An 18,661-nucleotide genomic window follows, 5' to 3' on the forward strand; every position below is an offset into this window, starting at 1 on the left:
AAGTTCATGGTCCCTCTGAGGCTTGTTCATGGACTAATAGGTGAGCATTATTGCCTCATGAATAGGGACATGGTGGGACCGAAGGACAAGACCCTCATTCTGCAAAACCTCCATGTAAGATGTCTACAATCCTGTCACTGGACAAGCACTATGCCACCACTAGAAAATTGAAATTTGCAATTCAACCTTGGGAGTAATAAAACAGATTCAAAACAAGTGAGCTGGATCAAAAAACATTGGGGCCTTGGAATAGATTCTCTTAGGGAGCAAAGGGATGTGAAGGAGAACACAGGTCAAAACATCCTGCTTATGTAACACAGAACTCAGTTGAGCTAGAATCCTGGGAGGGGCTGATGGCCTTGTTTTATTCACATGCAGAACATCTAATCCTTGAGCAGAGGCCTCTAGGTCTGGAATCTGTATTCAATGAAGTTGAAGAGCCTCTTCAACTCAGGAATTTGTGTAGTTAACAAAATGATTTATCGAGTGTGATTGAGCCCACTCTGTTAGGAGAACTATTTATAGCTATGGCATAAACTCACCATCCACACACTACAGAGGATGTACAGTGGGTTCCAATAACAGTTTCCAGCCTTCCTCCTAAGGATGTGGTAAGTAAGAGAACTTTCTCGGGGCCGGTTTTGTCCAGATCTTCATCTGCGTGCCCTGCTTTGCCCTTGTCACCACAGACAGCTTATTAAAGAGTCTTAGTCTTTCCTCTCAGCACTTGCTCAAATTACAGCCCTCATTGAGCTACAGCCCTCCATTGATTACTGGAGGAAGGATTGCATCCCTCCAACACAACTTGCAAGATGTCAACTGTGGATTTGTGACAACAGAGTGCTCTCTCTCTCTCTCACCCAAGCACTCTCTGGTCCTCCTTCTCTCTGCAGAACTAAAATCCCTCAGCTCCAGCAATGCATTCTTAAAGGATGCTATTCTTAGCATTTTGTCAACAGGAGGAATATTTGAAACTCTTTTTGACCAGAAGAGTCACTTGGTACTTGTGATCTCCCTGAAAATGGATTGCCCATCAAAAATAAACAGGGAAGCCAGGACACTCCTATGTAGTTCCTCAGAGGCCATAAGTCAAGCCATTACTCTTTAATCACTTCCTGTCCAACATCATGAGGGCCCACCAGGTGTTCTACTTGCTTTGGACTGCTGTTATCTTAATTAGACCCAAAACCATAAAATCTGAAGGACAGCTGGAAACATCTTGCTGTTTTCCTGGAGCTATTCCTCTTAGGCTCAGCTAAGTATATTTCAGAGGTGTTCCAGAGTGGCCTCATATGGGCCCACAAGGGCAGACTGTTAAATTTTCAGGAATTTTGCAAGTCAGTTGTTGAACTGTTGGTAGCTTAGAATTGGTAGCTTAAAATTGACCTGATAGGAATATTTACACCAAGGAAATAGGTAAACACTAAAAATAACAGTTCTCTCTCCCACCCACAGCTGGTTGTTAACTCTACCAGCATACTACTATTAGTAATGGTAACCTATGCAGTCTTTGTAGTGGTTAAACACACAGATTTTAGAGTCAGGCTAAACTGAACCAGAGTCCTAGCTTTACACTTACTATGTTACTTTAGTTTCACAAAATAAAATTAAGATTTAAAAAAGTACTGTGCTGTGTAAAACCAATTTCCCATTCCTCATGTTTCCATTTGGAAAACTTCCATTAGACTCATATTCCTGGCTTTTCTCTGATCCCCAAGGGAGGAGAAGTAATGTAGGTGATTGGTGAATTTAGGAGAAGAAGCTGAGTGTGTGTGATTCTGCCATCCTAGCACATGGCATCAAACATCACGGGCCAAGATAGTTGCTTGAGCATTTAAAGGTTCTGCACCCAATTCCAGTGCAGGGGGCGGGGGTCAGGGGGGTAGTCCCCATACCACTCAGCAATTCTTGGACACCAACTGAGTGTCCTACAATTCAGTTCAATTCTGACACTATCTACCAGGAGATAGCATCAGAATCCACAGGTTAAGAGCCCAGTCCCACAAGACTGCCCCCTCCACTTCAGATGCCAACAGCCAAGTCCAGGTTGTCACCTGTGCTTCTGATCAACTGGCTATGAATCAGAGGTTTCCACAATCCCCTCCTCGGTTCAGTTAATTTGCTCGCAGAACTCAGAGAAACATCTTACTAGATCACTGGTTTTTCAGAGGATGTAACTCAGAAACAGCCAGATATGGGCAAGGGGATGTAGAGTTTCTATGCTCTCTCAAAGAGTGACATTCAAAGCAAGGATAGGGATAGGGAACAGCAAGGGTAAGGGTTCAGGGACAGCCTCACTGGGAGAGTAAGACTGAGTAAGGGCCTGAAGGAGGTGAACGGGTGAACCATGAGTTATGTGGGGAACAGCATTTCTGGCAGAGGGAACAAGTTCAAAGGCCATGAGGTTTTAAACACACTGATTTTGAGATGCCAACTTGACGTAGAAGTGGAGCTGCCAAGTGAGTACCTGCATGCATGAAGACTCTAGAGTTCAGGGGAGATCACTGAAAGCACCTTCTCTTGCTTTGGGCCCACCCTCCTCCAGGCAGGGTGACCAACTGTTCTGGTTTCCCTGGGACTGAGGGGTTTTCCAGGATGCAGAACTCTCGATTCTAAAACCAACAAAGTCCTGAGTAACAGTTGGTCACCGTAATTCCAGGTCATCCTACCTGCCAGGGGGATGCTTGTAAATTATAATCCTAAAAAAGGAGTCCTAAAAATCCTTCAATAGTTCCTTCTAGCTTGAAGGATAAAAGTTAAAGTTCTATAGAATTTAGCATAAAAGTCCTTTTCTACACTAGCCCAATATCTCACCTGCCCCTCCCTCACCAGCACCCCATCCCCTGCTGGCCACCCCCACAGCCAACACACCTTTCTCAACAACCATCCATCTCATGGCTTCCTGAATAAGTTAACATACTGTCAACTATTCTCTTTCCCATCCCACACCTGACCTCCACTTCTTGGTGTAGCTAAAATCCCTCTCTCACTCCAGTCTCATTTCATGTGCCGGCTCCTGGGATCCTTCCTGGCTGACACACATGTTTTATCTCCATGTCTGTGGTGCTCATTCTATCCTGCCAAGGGCTGAATCCAGGCTTAGTGGGTTCTGAAGCTTATACAATTTGAGGGTGAGAAATGAGAAGTCCTAAAGATTAAGATTCACCGTAAATTTCCCTCTGACCCCATCCTTTCCACCCTGCATGGTAATTGTAGATTTACTTGTCTGTCTCTCTTAGACTGTAAGCTCTTTGGGGGCAGAGAACTTACCTGGCGTGTCTTTGCTTCTCGATTGCCCAGTATATAGAAGCAGCTCAATGGATGTTTGTTGACTGACTAAATGAATGGTCAGGCTGGGGGGTGACAAAGAACACTGGTCTTTGAGTCAGATTCTGGTTTTTGCGACGTTGGCCACTGACCAGTTGTATTACCTGAAGACAAGAAATAAGGAAATTAATCTCCCAGGGATTAAAAGACATTAGGTGAGCTACCTTCATGAAACAGCCAGGTGGGGTGCCTGTCCAGAATAGGTGCTGAATAAATATCCATTTACTCTCTTTTCCCATCCTTGGATTCTCTTTGCCTTCCATCAGTCACAGGTCCCCAAGGCTGGGATATAAGCCAGAAAGTGATGCCAGTGCCTATGAATACATGAACTTATTTAGTTCCACTGGCTTACATTTCAGAACCAAGATCAATGTTTTAGCTGAAATATTTTCCCTGCCACTCACGAGTTAAGATTACTTAATTGATCTTTTGACCCTCATATTTTTCTGCAGGTCAGAATGTACATCTATAATGTGCCACTGTGTGCTTGAACTCAGTCCAGGGTCTGTAAATAAGGACGGGAGAGTGCTGTTTCTGCCATTTAAGTCAATCAATGTTATTGTTTTAAAGAAACTAATTTCCTTCCGTATAAACCCAAGTATATAATAAATAAATAATTCAGCTTCCCTGAAATATTTATTACGGGCAGGTGGCATTTCTGCTCTCTGAGAAAAGCAAGTTGTCAAAGAATTGGATGCCTTTGGGTAACAACGCCACCAGCCCTAATCATAGCAACTCTGTATCCATTGCTTTTGGTCATTTATCCAATGAGCAGAGCAACCTTGGGAGTTAAGTAGAGCATCACCGTTTTAAAGATGAAGAGACACAAAAAACAGTAAATAAGGTTATAGAGACAGTAAGCTCAGGAGTCAGTATTCCAACTGATCTCTTTTGAACATGCTGCTACTCTCTGTGGAGGGCAAAAATTATAGTCCAGAGTGACAGCTCTTACAAAGGATCACAATCCCTAGAACCTCTTTCCAGATGACCCATTCTGCTTGTCTGTACCGCCCAGACAGACCCCAGCGTTTATCATACCGTGCATGGTGTCTGATTCGCTGTGCCCTGTTCAGTAACCAGCATCCCAAACCAGGCCTGATCTCTCAGGCTGAGTCTATGGTTGGTCCAGTGAAGATCTTCAGATAACATCCCTGTGTATTTCTTTGGAAATCTCTAGTTTTAAGATGACCTCGCTTACTCTACTCTTTGTTACATGTTGTTCAGGTGGCTATTGCAATCAGTCACTGCTTTTTCTTGGATGGAAATTACCTGTTGATGATGATGATGGTTAAAGCTAACATTTACCCAAAACTTACTACGTGCCGAGGACTGCACTAACAGCCTTACAAAATTTCGTTTAATTCTTAGGACAATCTTTGAGGTAGATATTAATGTCCTCATTTTTTTTAACTATGACACTTGAGGCCTAGGAGGTTGCAGGAAATAACTAGTTCTAGACTCCACAGGTAACGAGTAATCAGCACAGCCAGGATTCAAATTGGGGCCTTGCCAATCATATGATAGATGTGCCTTTAGCCACTATGATACTTCCAGTGGGAGAAGAGTCAGTATTAGCTATTTTGTAGCATAAGCTCCAGCCATATTTAGGAGATACCTTTATTTCTAAGCAAAGGGTATGTATCCCTCCCTCCATCCATCCATCCATTTGCTCACACTGACTCTTTCCCTTTGCCTGGAATGTTGCTCTGCTCTCCCTGTATTGTGGAGCTAACCCCCTTCTCAACCTTTAATCCTCATTTATAAATTTCACCTCCTCCTCATAATGTGCTGCATATCTTACTCAGGGGTGGATCCAGATTTTGTGGGGCCTCAGCTACAAGGTGCAGCCATGGAGGATGACCTTAAGGGTGATCAAGGGTAGAAACTGGAATGAAACAGCACAACTAGAGCTCAACTCCATTTCCCCGTCAGGTTTGGTATTTTCTGGATGCTTGATGTGACATAATCACAATCCTCTATAGCTTAATGTCTAATCTGAGTTTTAGAGTGACCTTTCTCTAAGATATTGAACCATCTCACCTCAGTAGATAAACCAAGGTTCAAACGATTTAAAACCATAACTGCTGTGATTCAGGAGTTGCTGGGCTTTGTCTTCGGCATCCCCCAAAGTTGCCATCAATAGAAAAGCAAGGGCAAGCAGTGCAGACCTAACCTGAGGCTCCAGATGTCAACACCTGTCATCCTCATTTCAGGGGCCAGCTCAGTCTGCAACGTGTGCTCATTAGAGCTATTTTTGCTTATACACCCTTTGTTAAAATCAGATCGCAATAAATGTAATACTGTATTAATAACTCCTGCTGAAACTTAGAATTGTTTGTTTCTGATACACTAACAGGAACTCAGCCAGTTATTACCCACATTTTTCCAGTCCTACAGAACTGAATCTGAGTGGTGTCACGTGATCTCCTCAAGGGCACACAAGCTGGTAGAAGTAGAGCAAACCAGGTTATGATTACAATGTAAATGTCCTTTGTACTCTGCCACACTGAATTTCCTAAGAACTAAAAAAAAAAAAAAAAAAACCCTCAGAAAACTAGGTTTGATGGCTTCAGCAATCATGCTCTGGATTTATACTTCTGTGTACAAAGTAGTCTCACTAGAGAATAATAGATGATACACAGTCAATCCAAGATAGTATTTCCAAAAAGTCTGTATTAGAGCCATCTGAGTATTATTTCCTCCCCTTTGATTCCTTTTATTGTCAGTTATGGAATTGTTCCACTATTGAGACTAATGGGTAGATGCTGCCCCCAAATCGGACGTTGATTTAGATGTGCTCATTCCTCTTATTAGTACTTTGGCTCAAATCTTCTCTCAAGAAGCTTTGCTTACAAATCCCTGGACGTTTCTAAATCTACCTCTAGACTCTGGGTCCTCAGGGGGAATTAAGGGAAGGCCACAAGTTGATCTTCACAAGACCAAATCAGGCTTCCTCCAAATTCTGCTTCCCAGCCAATTAAGTACAACAACCCTGCATCATTTCTCCTCTTCTGTGGCACCAGCTGTTTATCATTGGAATAAGTCAACTTGAAATTACAGATAGAACCCACGTCCCCCTCTCTCCTCCATCCCAGAGCACTTCCTGGGAGAAAAAGGGTAACAATCGGGTTACATTTACTGTTAACAAACCATATTTCTCTACATCTGTCCCACTCCCCTGTCTCCCTTATTACTGGGGGAAGGACACTCCTGAGCTCATCAATAAAGGATTCTTCGCTTCCTCCTGTCCCCCACCATCTCAGCCCCCCTCACAGAGGTCTTTGTCCAGGTCTCAGTCACCAAGACCAGTGCAGTACTCCCTCTGGCATCCGCCTGGAGCAGTGTCTCCATCACGCCACGGACTGCCTTGGCTCATGGAGGCATTGGGACCCACAAAACCTGCACTCAGGTCCCTTCAGGTGGCCACCAAGGCTACCACCATCCTTCATGCTCCCTGCATTGACCCTGAAGTCTCACTGTGATGCTCACAGCTACTCTGCTAGAAAGAGGAAATGTTCTTTCTGTGCATGTGGGTCCTTCCCCAAGCATGGCCCAAAGCCTTGCTGACCAGTGTTCCAGACACTCATAGGGATGTGTAGAGCAGCTCTTGAGTTTTTACTTGTAGCTTCTCCTCTAGGACTCTCTTGGGAGCACTTGGAAGGTGAAATGCACTATTTTCAAACCACTCCTGCCTCAGACCAATGAGACATTTTTCTCAGGCAGAATTTGTGTGCTGGACCTCTGTCCTTAGCACCAACTCCCTCCCAGGAGGATCTAACAGCCCCTCAAGCAAAGAGGTTCTGCCAAGCTCATGCCACCGGTACTTTTTCTATGTGAGTAAATCCAAGTAGCAAAAAAAAAAAAAGATTACTCTTCAATCAGGACCCTTGAAACTGAGGTATGGTCAAATCATTTGCTTCCAACCCTGAGTTTACCATCACTCAACCCCAAAACATACAGGAAGTTGTTGGCAAACTGGATGGGTTGACCTCCACAAAGCACACCCAGCAGATTCTCTCCACATGAGGTAGATTGTTCAGGCACGAGTGGTCCCTGCTGCACCCTTGCTCCCTACTCCAGACACACCATAGAATGTGCAGAAATTCGTGCCATGAGACAGCCTGCCCCAGCCAGCAATTCTGTGTCACCTCCACTGATCTTCCAGGTCTGAAGTAAGCAAGGACACCTGTTTGTTCCTGTTTGGGGTGGCTCCTTCTTAGCGGTTGCTAAAGTACTTAGAACAAGAGCCAAGAAAAATGTAGCAATTGTGAGAATCTTTGCAATTCTAGAATCCCCGTGATATGCCTGAGTCGGGAAGGTGCTTACAGAAACATCATGATTTCTTCTCTGGGAACTTTACTTTTCTGAAAGACTATTTGACACTTGTCCCTTTGATAGCAACAAACACAAGGCTATTGTGGGCTCTGAAAGAACAAACTTCCTTCTGGAAACTGTTGCAGAAAGAGGACAAATGAGACCAAAACAAATACAAATGGGAGCCAAAAAAAAAAAAAAAAAAAACCCAAACGCCAACCCCAACATTTTTTTCTCCCTGCCCCTCCCCCTTCCACGCCGCCACCCCTCCACCCAGCCTCAGGTTTAGCTTCTGCTGGAAGTACCTACTGCCAAAAATGTCAGTGCAATTAAGTTCCACTTAGCCTCACCCATGGCTTCTCCCTCACCTGGAACAATAATAACCTAACAAACGCTGAATACCCTCAAGACATATTCAATGCTCTGTTCGTGTTTCTGCATTTATAGGACAAATGGAGAGAATATGACCAATATGATGACAGTGAGAAATTAATACTACCTGACCAAGCACTGTTCTCAGCAAAGTTTGACTTAGTCTGGGCAGAGTGAGAGAAAATTCAAGGGCACAGAGCAAATGGCAGAAGGCTGGCAGATGCCCTAGACTTTTGTACACATGTCTAGAGCTCATCAGTTCCCTAATATGAGGCAGGCACTGTGAAGTACTTACTTAGTTCCCTCTTTAATCCCCCCAATCCTGATGTGGGTATTATCATCCCTATGTATAGCCCAGGAACCCGGGGCTCCTCAGTGACTTGACATGGCTTCCACAATCACAAAGAAAAATATCCCTGAGATTCTGGCCAAGTACTTTAATCATGAGTGCATTAGTCAAAACTCAATTGCGAGAGACAGAAACCCAGCTCAAACTAGCTTGGGGGTAAGAGGGAGGAACTTTTAGATGATCTAACTAATTTCAGACATGGCTAGATGCATGGACTAAAAAAATGTCACATGGACTAACTCCATCTCTCCATTGATCTGTTTATCCCAGCAGCCTGCCACTGCTTCATTTTGTGTGTGTAAATTTTATTCTCTTCTTCTGTAGAATCTACCCTGTAAGATCAAATGGGTCTAGCCAGCGTTATATTTTATTTCATGATCCCAAGAGAAGAAAGAGACTGTCTTTTCCAGAATCCATAATTTCTCAGGGAAGACACTGGCTCTGTTCAGGTTGTCTCTCACTTATCCTTGAACCAATCACCACAGTAGGGTGGTTGAATCCCATGATTGACAGCCAACCAGGGCCATGCAGAGAGGGAAGTGGTAGCTCTTCGAAAGGAAGGTTCCTGGCCAAACAAGGCAGGTATCCAACAGAAACAGAATTTAATAGAACTAGTTGGGACTTAATTTAGATGCAATCCCTTATGAACTTGGGTCTACCAATTTTTATGGTGTTAATATCCTTTTGTTTTACATGCTCTCCATAATCTGTGATCTATGTATGGAAGTGGGATGCAATGACAAACTTGGAAATACCAATGAAGTTTGTGTGTGTTTAAAAATTAATGTAAGAGGGCGCCTGGGTGGCTCAGTCGTTAATCGTCTGCCTTCGGCTCAGGTCATGATCCCAGGGTCCTGGGATCGAGTCCCACATCGGGCTCCCTGCTCCACAGGAAGCCTGCTTCTCCCTCTCCCACTCCCCCTGCTTGTGTTCCTGCTCTCGCTATCTCTCTGTCAAATAAATAAATAAAATCTTTAAAAAGAATAATATTAAAATTAAAATTAATGTAAGAGCCAATAATTAGTGGTTTTCTTTCTAGAACAAAAAGTTTGTTGTTAAAATAGAGTTGCTGGAATCTTTTAAAAACTGTTCTTTAAACAATATAGCATCATCTTGCAGTGTTCTTGCCAAAAATGTTTAACCCCCCAAAAAATGGCTTGGGCTGTCTAAAAATGTCATTTTCATAAAAGACTGCCCCCCCCAAAAAAGAAGGCTGAGGAGCCATGCCAGATCAGATTAAGGAGACCCAAGAGTCATGACAACTAAATATAGAGTGTGATCTTTGATTAGATCCTGGATTTAAAAAAAAAAATTCTAAGTGGCATTACCAGGACGATTTAGGAAATTCAATACTAAGATCTATATATTAGATAATAATATTGTACTAACATTACATTTTCTGAGTGTGCCTGTTGTGTAGAAGAATATCCTTGTTCTAAGGAGACAATTTGCCAAAGTATTTAGTTGATGAAAGTCAAGATGATGAAACTAATTTTCAAATGGTTCAGAAAAATAAATGTACCCATAGATCTGAAGAGAGAGAAAATGAGGCCAAATGTTAAGAATTAGTGAATCTAGGAGGAGGGTATATGGGTGTTCATTACATACTGTACTGTTCCTGTAATTTTTCTCTAGGTTTCAAATTTTTCCAAATAAAATATTGATGGGAAGGGGGAAAAATTAAGGTACAGTCTCATAATAATCTAAAATTCAACTCTACCACCCATAATACAGAATGAGAAATAAAAAAAAACACCTCTGTCGTGTAATTAAGGGGTCATTATTGCCCTGTTAATTAAATGAGGCGAGTTTTAACAGTTTTAACAAAACTGCAAGATCCAAACCTGTTCAAGCTGGGACGCTGCGGTTGGCGCCACCTGGCGGTAGTTGTCTGCTTCAGCTTAAATAAGGATGCTGGTGTTCGGGGTCCTATCAGCAGTGATTCCAGGAAGCTCCAGGTAGTCGATTATTTTATTTCCTTGACCCGATTTGGGGGTTCGGCCAGGTGTATTCTGGGAACAAGGAGACCCACCCTTCCTTTTCCTACTTCCCGAGCAGAATTACGGGTTGAGGTGAAGGTGCTCTGGGTCTAGTCCACGTGGGGAGCCCTGGCATCCGGAGGCTGCCTTCTGTGACAGTGGGTGGCAGGCTTAGCTGCTCTCTGTGACAGAGTCCCTGGGTTCAGGAACCTAATGTCCGTCAGTTCAATGGGGAAGTATTTGGAAGAGTTTGACGCATTAAATAGTGGTCTTCATTCTAGAACAAAAATTATGTTGTTAAAACAGAGTTGCTGGAATGTTTTAAAAACCGTTTTTTAAGGGAAATCAACAGAACGATGCAGTTTCAGGTTTCAAGGACCATGTTGTTTTAAAATATTTTTCAATTTCATTTAAAATGTTTTCATCAGCTGTGCACACATGTATGTCGGAATACCGACCTGTACACATGAGTATATATGGGTACACACACTCACACACACACAGAAGGTATTCTAGCTTGTTTTCTGAATGGAAAATTAGTCACACGGTAACACTTTTATGTGCCATATCCCCACTACTTCGTCTTCTTTTTTTTTCAATGTTGTTAGTACAGTGTATATGGTGCAATTTATTTAATAGTTCTATTTGTTAATGATTTATATCTTGCCTATTTTTTAAAAAAAGTTTTGATGTGCTTTATGATGCTGAATCCTATATAAAGCAAGACAAAAAAATTATAAGGTTGAAAAACCATCAAGAGGAGAGATGCGCATGAGGTAAGTTAAACAGTCACAAGTTTAGCTTTGGGTTTCTTGGGTAACAAAAGGAAACAAAATGGGCCATTGCTCCTGGATCCTCACCAGGGTATAGTTTGGCTGCTCACTCCCAGGTGAGCAAAATAAATGGATGTCAATTCTTCACAAATTAATTTATAGATCAATGACAAAAATCCAACAGGACTGTTTTTAGGGGGAGAAGACAAAAATATTTTCAAGTTCATGTGAAGCAATAGACAAAGGTGAATATAAAATATAAAATAACTTCCAAAAAGCAGTAGTAATGCTGGTGGCATGGAGTGAAGAGTCCTACAAAGTAGAAGATTCTAAAACAATATTTGAAATAGTGTGGTACTCTTTCAAGATCAGACAGATCATTGGACTGGAATGAAATTAGAAGATGTAGACCCAATTGCATAGAAGAATTTAATATGTGATTTTTCACAAAAGCATCACCAAATAATGCAGAAGAGAACAATAATTCAATTAATGGTATTGAAATAGCAATTTGGCAGGGAAATTATTTAGACCTATATCTCACACATGCATCCCAATACATTTCAAATGGATTCAGTCTTAAAATATAAAACTCAGACCATTTTTTTAAAAGCAGAAGAAAATAAAACAAATATTTATCAGACTTCTGGGGGGCAGTCCAAACTTGGGAGCGACTGAAAGAATCACAAGAGTGAGAGATTTTCACTCGCACAATTTAAAACTTCTTCACATAAAAAAATATAAGACAAAAGACAAATAGACCGGAAAAACTATATATATAACAAGCAAAAAGGCAGGGGTTAATATTTTTCACCTTTATGTAATAAAATTTAAACAAATTAGCAAGAAGACCACTAAGACTGCTAAGGATAAAAATGAGCAGAGGACATTAATAGGAGAAATTCCTGGGGCACCTGGTGTCTCAGTCTGTTAAGCATCTGACTCTTGATTTCAACTCAGGTCATGATCTCAAGGTGGTGAGATCAAGCCCCACGTCAGGCTCCCTGCTCTGGGTGACTCTGCTTGGGAATCTCCCTCTCTCTCTCCCACTCTTTCTGCACCTCCCCCGGCTCGTGAGCACTCACGATCTCTCTCTCTCAAAATAAATTTTAAAAATCTTTAAAAAAAAAAATAGGAGAAATTGCTCAGCCTCAAAAGAAATGAGAATGAAAAGAACAATAAACTTTGTATTTTTCACTTATTAAGTGAGTAAAACTTTAAGGAAAAGAAGATCACTACCTAGAGTTGGGGAAGGGAGAGGGTGCCGTGAAAGGTATGTTCTTATCCCTCTAATGGCGTTAGAAACCAAGAAAACTTGTTTCAAAAACAGCTGGTGATATTTATCAAGAAGTATAAGATCATTTTTTTAATATTGACCAGTAATCCTAAAAAAATTAAGGTGTTTCTGACAAGTAAAAACCTTTTTAGATTAGTTGCACTAAAGAGTTCCTCATTTGGGGCGCCTGGGTGGCTCAGTCGTTAAGCGTCTGCCTTCGGCTCAGGTCATGATTCCAGGTTTCTGGGATTGAGCCCCGCATCCAGCCCTGCATCCAGCCCCGCATCGGGCTCCCTGCTCCGTGGGAAGCCTGCTTCTCCCTCTCCCACTCCCCCTGCTTGTGTTCCTGCTCTCACTATGTCTCTCTCTGTCAAATACATAAATAAAATCTTTAAAAAAAAAAAAAAAAGAATTCCTCATTTGTCTACAGCCACTAGTATATACTTTAAAGTTGATGTGCAAGCTTTTTAGATATCTAGAAAAAAATTCCTGCTGCCGGTACTTCTGTTGCCCACGGCAAGACATTTGAATTCTCCATATGAATGCATTCTCAGAAGTACTGTAAGCCTGATGGGAAGTTAAAGTAACAAGTAAACCTCAGGGTGGCTTAGAGTTCTTTGTTCTCTTATAATGTGACCGGTCTTTCATCTAGCAAATATTTATTGAGCACAATCTGTACACACACCACTAGGAGGGCTACATAGATTGATATGACCCAATCCTTGTCCCCAGGAAGTTTAGTAGGAGAGTGTGTAAGTCATGTTTAGGAGCATCCAAGCAAAATTCCAAAGTAGAAAACAAGAAATCACTATTAGAAGTACCAAATGTGGGGCGCCTGGGTGGCTCAGTCAGTTGGGCATCTGCCTTCGGCTCAGGTCATGATCCCAGGGTCCTGGGATCAAGCCCCTCATTGGGCTCCCTGCTCGGCCGGGAGCCTGCTTCTCCCTCTCCCACTCCCCCTGCTTGTGTTCCCTCTCTCGCTGTGTCTCGCTCTGTCAAATAAATAAATAAAATCTTTAAAAAAAAAAAAAAAGTACCCAAATGTAACACTTCTATTTTAAAATATCTACTGTATATGCTCATCACATCATTTTCAAAGCAAGTTTCTAGAATGGTATGGTACTGATCTCCTATTACTTCACTAGTAAATGAAAATGCAATAGAAACTCAGGAGAGAATCTTTGTAAATAAGCATCCTGAGGTGAACATTCTTCTCGGAGGCTCAGATACAGTGAGCAAAGGATGAGCCATTAACAAAACACTCTTGACAGTTCCAACAGTTCCAGTTGGAGAGGTGGAAAGATCCAGAGACACATCAAGCTGCTCCTTCTGGGATTTACTATGGGGTATCTATTCTGGCCTGAGCAGGAATGTGCTACTAACATTTGAATCTACAAGAACCGGGGTCTGCAAATACACATTCAAGGTCTCACCAGCCCTGGTCCAAAGTACAGTGTCTTCTTTCTCTTGTAAATTCTTCTTCATCCCCAATTGAGAAGTTTGCTAAACTTCTTCCTTTAGTACGGAACCACATTCTGCCTTTACCTATGTACTTGTGTACATTTTTATGTGTCAGGAGGTATCTAGCATATAGTAAGCACTAAAAAAAAGTTGTGTATGGTTATTCTGGGCAAGCTGCACCGAAGAAGTGGAATTTAAGTTGATTTTTAAGTAAAGAAGGTCATATATAAGCCTATTTTATACAAATTGTTTTTTCCCAATAAGCCTAATGCTTCACCTTAGTTTTCATGTCTGATGCTGTCTTAGAACCACTGCATACTTGGTACATATTGATTTTATTTTTGCTCCTAGAGATTTTAGCAGTGAATAGAGGTTAATTTGTTATCTGGTCCATTGATTTTTGTCCTAAGGGAATGGGTTTCATTTTCAGCATTTCCGTCTATTTTTTTTTTTTAAGATTTTTATTTATTTGACAGAGAGAGATACAGCGAGAGAGGGAACACAAGCAGAGGGAGTGGGAGAGGGAGAAGCAAGCTCTCCACTTAGCAGGGAGCCCGACGCCGGGCTTGATCCCAGGACCCCGGGACCATGACCTGAGCCGAAGGCAGACGCTTAACGACTGAGCCAGCCAGGCGCCCCTTAAAGATTTTATTTTTGAGCCACCCAGGTGCCCCTTAAAGATTTTATTTTTGACAGAGAGAGATACAGCGAGGGAGGGAACACAGCAGAGGGAGTGAGAGAGGGAGAAGCAGGCTTCCCGCAGAGCAGGGAGCCCGACGCGGGGCTCGATCCCAGGACCCCAGGGCCATGACCTGAGCCGAAGGCAGACGCTTAACCACTCAGCCACGCAGGCACCCCAGCATTTCCGTCTATTAATTGCTACTTGTACCATCAGTGGATTCTCCAAGCTGGCTTCTGTTGACATCTAATGTATTTTCTGAGTCACGCAATATTCCTGTGGTTATTGTAGTGCTTGGTCATGATGATTTCATTCTTATTTCCAGACTCTCTAGAATGTTGCAGATATGTAGAAGGTGCCCAATAAATAGTAACCTTATTCTTTATTCAGGCTCTGAGCAAGTTGGGAAATAAAACAATGAGTAAAGATAGAAACCAAAATATTGACCTTATTCGTAATAGAAGCTCGATGGGAGGGTAATATTTATGGTATCTAGTGGGCCTGCAGCCTGGATTAAATGATTTCAAGCACCAAATTCCAGGCAGAAATGAACCAGAAAAAACCTCCACTTTGACCCACCCCCTGCCTACCCCATAGCTCCTGCATTGCAGTGCAGAGTAGAACTTTGCTCTGGGAGGCAAGCTCCCTCCCAAGAGGAATGAGGGGGGAATTCTTCCTAAGTTTACCAATCAGGTAAGTTGCTACCTCCCCAGTGTGGAGTGGGGAAAAGGAGCGAGGCCGGGTGTTAAGTGACTGAGCGCCTTTCATGGGAAAGAAACATCAGGAGATGAGAAAAAAGAGGTCCCCACTAAAAAGATGCATATTGAGAAGCAGTAAGAGGGACTGGAAATAAAAATATTTGGCATATTTTGCCTGCTTTCCAGCCATGGAGACCTGAGTAAATAGCATCTCCCTGAGCCTGTTTTTTCACCTGGAAAATGGAGATAACATCTGCTCTTCTTATCCTTCAAAGTGTTTGTAAGCTGACATAAAGTAATGCAACATAAGAGACCCAGCATGACGGTATGATATTAGCAGAGAAAACCTTATACAAACTCCTAACTGAAAAATCACAGGATCAAGAGTTTGATCTCTTAGCGGATGGTTTCTTTCTCTCAACTTTTAGACAACATGCCACTGTTTGTAGACTTGTTTCTTAAAATGCTCCCAAGTTCCTTCCCCTTCCTCCTGTGTGTTTCTCATTGTAATTCTAAGGTGACAAGAGATTCCCCCAGGGGCCTCCAGGACGTTTCTAGGACCCCCCAGCTCACTCCCTGAGCTGTGTTAGCACCCTGCTTTCCCACAGGGTACAGGAGAAAGCTCCGCTCCAGTTCTCTAAGTGAAACAAACGGCTCACTCCTCCAAGGCCTGGTATACCTGATGCTTCACAATAGCTTGACTCTTTGTCATTGATGGTCAGGGACTCTAAGGTGAATCTGCTCCTTCCCCAATGTCACAGGCTCCGGAAGCCTCAGCAGCAACTCTTCAGTTGCCAAGCCAGAAAAATCTGGGCTTCATTCCTGGCTCCTATAGCACCCTACACTTCCCACATGAAAATAATCGTTATCCTGTCTTGATACTCTCTATGAATTAGGTGCCCTTTTAAATGCTTTACGTATCTTGTCTCTTTTAATGCTCAGTATTGTCTCGTGAGGTAGGCCCCAAATTTTCTCTCCATTTCACAGGTAAGGAAGTTAAGGCCCAGAGGGGTAAAACAACTTATGGGGTCCCACAGCTGGTAAGTGGTCTTCCTGGCATTTGAACTTCCGTATCCTATCAGTTGCCACGTCCTTCATATGCGTTCTCCTGTTTTTCAAAATCTGTTGCCATCTTTTCTATCCTACCATCTTTGTTAAATTGGGGTCCTCGTCATCTATTTTCCAGATTGTTGCAGCTTGTAACTGAGATGCCTTCCCTCTCTCGTTGGCCCCTGCCCACCTCTTCAAATGTATCTCCTCCAATTCTGCTTACCTGTGTCCTCCACTTGTCCCGAGTGTCTTCAGTTCCCAGAATATAATGTGTTGTTTCAAGTTTGCATGGTTTGCCACTTTTTCCAATATTTCTACTTGGCAAACACCTGTTCAATCTTCAAGATCCAGTTCATGTGTCTTCTCTTCAAAGGCTTCTCAGCCATCCCAAGCACAGTTGACCAATTCCTTCTTTACATTTTATAAGTCTTTGTGTATTTAAATATTTCTTTACCTGTTTGTCTTCCCAAATCAACATGATCTCCATGATGACGATGTCAATTGATGATAATAGTAATACGGGAAGCTCCGATTTATTAGATGCTTACCATGTTACCAGACACTCCCCTAGGCACTTTATAATCTTCCTCTCTACTCTTTACAACTGCTTTGCATGGTATATACTATGATCCCCGTTTTACAGATGCAAAACTAAGACTTACTGGTCTCTGTATAACTACACTTGGTACACTTCTGGGAAGAGGAATTCAATAATTGTTGAATTCAAAATATAAATAAATGACTTCATAATCCTTAATTATTTATCTTTGGAAAAATATTGCACTTAAATACATATAACTCCAACACAGACAGATCTTCAGATTTATATAGAAATGTACTATAGCTATAATCTGTTCATAAATTTTTTTCATTGTGTCCTATTTAACTCTATCGAAACACATTTCATATATTTTTCAGCTTTATCTTTTCTTATACTTTTTGATTTTTAAAAATCAAATTAATTTATTTCCAGTCATAATGGAGAAGTAAGAGCACATGGAATCTCTTTTCCAGCCCAGATACACCAAATGATATCTTATATATTTTTACATTTAAAAATACAGTCACAATTAAAAATAAAGTTTCTGTGGAACAGGAACAGAGTCATCCGTGGTAATGAGTAAGAACTGAGGCTACAAACTTACAAATGAATCAGGGATCCAAACCCATGAAAGATAGACAACAAACCAAATAAATAAGAAAGTCTATACTCAAAGAAATAGATATACAGCAACCCTCAAGGGACTTTTAATTATATTTAAAATCTTGAAAGAGATAAAGGATGGGGGTTATAATCAAGAGCAAAGAACTGTGAAAAACTACCAATTAAAAAAATTCTGGAAAATATAAAGGTAGTCATTGACATAAGAAGTAAAATAGTTTACTGGATTCAGTTAAAAAATCAGTGATTAAAAGTGAGGACATCATTCAAAATATAGCACAGAGATGAAGTGACAGGAAATTAAAAGTAAAATAAAGAGACCTGACGCACAAACTGTAAGGCTCTGACATAAGTCTGCTGAATAAAAAGGTCTATCAAATTACCTTTGATATCATATCAAGCAGGACAACTTTTTTAAAAACTTCCACTCTTAAATACCTTGTAGAAGCATAATTGCAGAATGTCAAAAAAGAAAATTCTTAAAAACCACTGTAGAAAAACTACAAAGAATGACAATCGGACCAATACAAAACTTCTAATCAGCGGAAACATGCAAGAATAAATGGAGCTCCGTCTCCAGAGTGCCAAGGAAAAGCAATACTCAATCTAGCATTCTATACCCAACTAAAACAACATTTAGCTCACTTGAAGTTTGTATCATGTGAAAGTATTCCTCATTCCCAAAAGTAAGTATAATAAAAAATTTTTAAGAGAAAATGAAATAGATATTTTCAGGCAAAGACTAGTTTATTATCCAAAGACCTTCCCTGACAAAATTTAAAAAAGAAGAAAAAATCAACAACAACAATAAAAAAAAAGAAGAAAAATCCCAAGTAATAAATCCACAAGTAAGGTGAGGAATACAATTATTGGCTATAAAATAGAAATAGTTATTGGCAGCAAAAATAGAAGTAATAATTATTTTTTCTGATTTAGAGACAAGATGGAACCTAAAATTCTAGATAATAATGTGAAAAATAACAATGGGTGGGGCTAGGAGGGAAAATAAACATAGCTAATTCCTTGTTTTCTTTGAAAGTTATATTTTGCCCTTGTGTTCAAATGTTTAATGTAACCATTAAAAGAATAAAACCAGAATGTTCACAAACTGGTACAAAGCAGGAGGGGAAAAGAGAGCTGAAGGCAGGAAAGGAGAAAAAGGAAATAGAAGAAAAAGTATGAAAACAGAAACTCAGAGTAAAATAGCAGAGATACTCCAAA

General features: G+C 41.3%; 1 long non-coding RNA gene across 1 annotated transcript in view; it reads right to left on the minus strand.

Moving 5' to 3' along the window:
- Positions 1–18,661, minus strand: part of LOC117998832 — a 46,782-nt gene that overhangs the window by 16,644 nt on the left and 11,477 nt on the right. The window contains exons 3-4 of the long non-coding RNA XR_004676095.1: positions 10,207–10,618; positions 3,271–3,431 (exon numbers count right to left, since the gene is read on the minus strand). This is a non-coding gene — a long non-coding RNA (uncharacterized LOC117998832). The remainder of the gene's footprint in view (positions 1–3,270; positions 3,432–10,206; positions 10,619–18,661) is intronic.

Source organism: Mirounga leonina, unplaced genomic scaffold, assembly GCF_011800145.1.
Source record: "Mirounga leonina isolate KUSES-001 unplaced genomic scaffold, KU_Mleo_1.0 Mir_418, whole genome shotgun sequence".
Lineage (NCBI taxonomy): Eukaryota > Metazoa > Chordata > Mammalia > Carnivora > Phocidae > Mirounga > Mirounga leonina.